The sequence below is a fragment of the Capsicum annuum genome, chromosome 5 (genome assembly GCF_002878395.1).
Source record: "Capsicum annuum cultivar UCD-10X-F1 chromosome 5, UCD10Xv1.1, whole genome shotgun sequence".
NCBI classification, from domain to species: Eukaryota; Viridiplantae; Streptophyta; class Magnoliopsida; order Solanales; family Solanaceae; genus Capsicum; species Capsicum annuum.
The window spans coordinates 216389365-216394560 of record NC_061115.1 but is presented as its reverse complement, the minus strand read 5'-3'; positions in this window follow the sequence as shown (position 1 = coordinate 216394560).

Here is a 5196-nt window from a genome sequence, read left to right as displayed (position 1 = left end):
AAGGTTATAGAGTTTTCAACCTGCAAACAAAAGGTATTTCCATCAGAAGAGATGTAGTGGTGGATGAGCATGCTTATTGGAATTAGGATAAGAAGCAAGTTGAGAAAGAAAATGCAGGTTATCTGAAGATGAATTCGCTGCCTGAAACACAACCATTTGACTCTGAAAATCTGGAAGAAGCTGAAGAATCAGATGGTAAATCCTCACTTGATTCGCTAATTTTGAAGACATGGTCCCTTTCCGATATATATGAAAGATGCAATATTGCTATCTTGGAACCCAATACCTATCAAGAAGCATCAAAACATGATGTTTGGATTGAAGCCATGAAGGAGGAGATTGGTATGATAGAGAAGAATGACACTTGAAAGCTAGTTGATAAACCTAAAGATAGAAATGTAATAGGGGTGAAATGGGTTTATAAAACCAAACTTAATACAGATGGTTCAGTTAATAAACTTAAAGCAAGGCTTGTTGTGAAAGGTTATGCACAAGTTGTAGGTCTGGATTATGGAGACACATTTGCACCTGTTGCAAGACATAATACGATATGACTATTATTTGCTTTGGCTGCTCAATCAAATTGAAAATTGTATCATCTGGATGTGAAGTCGGCATTCTTAAATGGACCATTGCAGGAACAAATTTATGTCGACCAACCAGAAGGCTTTTAAGTTGCAGGAATGGAAGATAACGTTTACAGACTACATAAGGCGTTGTATGGATTAAAACAGGCTCCTCGAGCATGGTACAGTAAGATTGATGATCATCTCATTCATTGCGGCTTCAAAAGAAGTGAAAATAAAGCCACTTTATATGTGAAGAAGGCTAAAGGTAGAGATGTGCTAGTGGTATCACTCTATGTTGATGATCTTCTAGTAACTGGAAGCAATGAAGCTATGGTGAATCAATTCAAGCAAGAAATAGAGACCAAGTTTGAGATGTCAGACTTGGGTGAAATGAAATACTTTCTGGGAATGGAGATTTATCAAGATATTGATGGAATCTTTATTTCCTAGAGAAAATATTCATGGGATGTTCTTAAAAAATTCAAGATGGAGAAGTGTAAGTATGTGTCAACTTCACTAGTTCACAATGAAAAGATTTCGAAGTCTGAAGGAGATGATAGGGTTGATCCAACAGTTTACCGAAGTCTAATTGGTAGTTTGCTATATTTGACAGCAACCAGACCTGATCTCATGTTTGTGGCAAGCTTTTTGCCAAGGTTTATGCATTCTCCAAGTCAAGTTCACCTTCGTATTGCTAAACGAATATTGAGGTATTTCAAGGGAACTGTTGATTTTGGTATTTGGTTTAAAAGGGAAGAGCAAGGGCAATTGATGGGTTATTCAGACAGTGATTGGGCAGGAAGTGTTGATGATATGAAGAGCATTTCTAGTTATGACTTTACACTTGGTTCCAGCATGTTCTCATGGACTTCAAGAAAGCAAGATATGGTAGCTCAATCATCTGCAGAAGCAGAATACATCGCTGCTGCTGGTGCAACTAATCAGGCTCTATGGTTACGAAAAATTCTGCGTAATCTAGAGCAAAATCAAATTGAAGCTACTGTCATTAAGGTTGACAACAAGTCAGCAATTTCTATGGCCAAAAATCCAGTGCAACATAGTCGTAGTAAGCATATAAATGTGAAGTTTCACTCTATCAGGCAAGCAAAGAAAGATTGTGAAGTTAATCTAGTTCATTGCAGCTCCGATCAGCAGATTGCAGACATTTTGACCAAAGCTCTTCCTAAGGGGAAATTTGAAGTTCTAAGGGCTATGCTGGGAGTATCCAAGAAAAGTCTCAAGGAGGAGTGTTAGAATATGAGACTCTTCTTGATGGTCTTTTGTTTAATAGTTTCTTTTAAATATTATGTTTAGTTTTATTTTAAAAGATAAATGGTAGTCTTTATTTTTGAGAAGTGTGTCTTGAAAGATAGTGTGTCTTTTAAGACTTATAAAGTGTGTCTTGTAAGACTCATGTAACTTATAAGTATAGTCTTTTGTAAAATATTGATAATAAATGAATGTTTTGTATGAATGAAAACTACTGCTGAAACTTCTCTTTTCCTTCTCTTAAGCTCCAAATTCTAACAGCCTTAAATCTCGAAAATGAGAATGATTTTGCTCCTCTACAATTTGTGATCCCATATTTGGATGTGCCATGAAAGAATATTTCCGCAATAATCAAATGCACGCATTAATAATTATGATAGTCTCTCTCCGCTATGTTCTTAGTAAACAGGCAGCAGATCGTCAAATGTCATTACCATTACGCTGACCACCAGGTTGTGAGGCTTTCACCATGGATGTTTTCTATTTACATTCTCAACTCTTACCAAACAATCAGAAATTAGACAGGTGCAAGTAGCTTAACCGCCTTATCCATCATTAAAACTATATCCATGTCATATAGAAAATGCGTATGTAAAACCCATGCAACATAGTCATTACCCAGGATTTCGATCTAGTGGTAAGAGCTTACACGTGAATTAGACATGTTCGAACTCTGCAACAGACAAAATCGGGATACTTAAAGTGGAAAAGGGTATAGGGGCGGGCTCATTATCCATCAAGTTTAGAACCATGTGCCCATTGGTTCTCGAAGATTTCTCGATTATAAGAACCCATGCAACATAGTCATACCCAGGGTTTCGATCTAGTGGTAAGAGCGTATTCGTGAATTAGGCGCACATGACATGTTCAAACTTTGCAACAGACAAAATCGTAATACTCAGGTGGAAAAGGGTATAGGGGTGGGCTCATTTTGCATCAAGTTTCGAACCATGTATGTCAAAAGTAAAGTAAATTTATGAGTCAAATTACTACAAACATATAAGCATATATAAGCAAAAAACAAATTTGTTTGGACTAAATGGATGTTGAAAGAAAAACAATTGAATTCAAGAAAAGTAATTGTGAGCACTCAAATGTAGTCTTTAACATCTCTTCAGCAACTAAATCAGTTTTCAGTGTTGCCCTTTTAACTTTCAAAAGTTTCATATGCCAATGAGTGGAAAATTTTTGACAAAATTTGCCCCAAGCAATGTTCATGGCATAATCATCAACTTACCATTAATGGTGAGATCCCAAGGAGCAAAGTTATACATACTTTTTTTTTTTCTTTTTCTCTCTGTCGCGTTGTCGCGTCACTTCTGTTTCAAGTGAGCTTTTCATGAGGGATTAGAGGTAGGTAGGTTATAGGTAACTTAATCTAGGTATTGGCATCTCCGGAACCTCCTCCTCCGCCTCCTTTTTTGGAAACCACTGGTGCACGGAAGGAGCTTCGACTAGTCAAATGAGAATCAAGAAACAAAACTATGACTGTGATATCGTCATGAAAATGCCGCCTCACACCTCTATCTATCCTTTTCAGGTCTGCGTATCTCATTTCTCTTTTCTTCGCGGCTTCCTGTAGGGCAGCTTTTACGAGTTTTCTAGCAATGCCCTGTACAAATTTGGAAACTTTAGTTTAGAAGAGAAAAGAGTCGACACAGTAACTTCACGCATCTTTTAATCATGTGCAGTCGGTCAAATGTCAAATCGCACATAATTAATGTACTTTAACACTATATACCTTTACTTTTTCAGTCTAGACAAATTCCAATGTCGTTTAATAGGGCTATCAATGTCCTTTTCATAATGTGAAGCCAGCTGTGAAGGTCACTATCATGAATAGATAGCTGCCACTACTAAATGTATTTAAGCCGCCTTCATAATATCTCTAACTATTCTTTCATCTCACGGAGAACTAATTGATAAAATTGTTATCAAGTGATCAGGAGGTTATGTATAATTAATAAATAAATTTGTAATGAACTTGAAAGTGGTTTGCTTTCTCGAGGTGAAACAACAACAGTATATTTAGTAAATTTCCCATCAAGTAGGGTCTTGGGAGGGTCAGTGTACGCAGTCTATACCACTATCTCAGAGGTAAGATAAAGAGGTTGTTTTCGATAGACCCGACTCAAGAACTTTCTCGATATGAAACATTATATAGAAATTAAAAGTTGACTTGGTCTTCACATAGTATTCCCTCCGTTTCACAATAAGTGAATTGTTGGAGCAATTTTAGTGTTTCAAAATAAATAAATGGTTCACAATTCAAGGTAAATGTTGAAATTTTTTTTCAAATTTACCCTCCATTAAATGTGCATTGGGAGTGATGTATCATGTGTCTTTACTTTTTGAAAAGGGTAAAAATGGAAAAACATGATAAATTTATGTCTTTACTTTTTTTTTTCTTAACATGTGTGCCAAAATTCAACAATTAACTTATTATGAAACAGAGGGAGTACTATACATATCAGGCTAATCCATTTCACATGTTGCATGTGGCACAACTTGTCATCTTTATGTCAGTTGTATCATTATTACTTTATTACAATGTTTTTAAGAGTGAGATCAATAACCCCACACCAGCCCATTTTATCTGGAGCAAGTTATGAGTTTGACAGAATTTAATAATTTCAATTCGAATTTAATTTGTATCTGTTTTTAAAATATATACTTAATATGTACAAATTATTAGTTTAGAATCCATTACCACAAAGGAGATAGAATCCGTCGTCACCAGGGGCAGTTCTAGAGGGTCTGGAGGGTGTTAACCCGAACCCCCTTGATTACGTTGTATATATAAGGTAGGGGTGTCAATTTCAGCTCATATTTATGAAAAGAGTTCAGTTAACCCATATTTATTGAATTGGATCACTTATATTTCAAATGGATAAATATGGATTTTAACTTATTTTAAAAGCTCATATAAATATAGACAAAATGGGTAAAATATGGGTACCCATTTAAACAGAGAGATCACCCACCTATGCTTTAAATTTCATTTTTTTCTTCTTTTCTAGTTTTTTTTTTTGTTTTTTCTTTCTTTTTTTTCTTTGATTTACTTTTTTCTTTTGCATTTTGTTTTTCCATTTTTTACTCGTTTTTTTATAATTTCTTTTTTTTCTTTCTCATCTCTTCATCTTTTTCTTTTTCTTTTTTTTTTTCATTTCCTCCTTTCTCATTCTTATTTCATCATTCGTATTCACTTGAGACCTACATGGATTAATAAATATAAACTTCTAATTATCTCATTTAGCCTATACAATTCATAGCATCTCTTATCAATTAAATATAATCTATACATAGTCTCACCCCTTTATTATTATTTTTTTATATCTTTTATTTCTCTTTTTTTTTT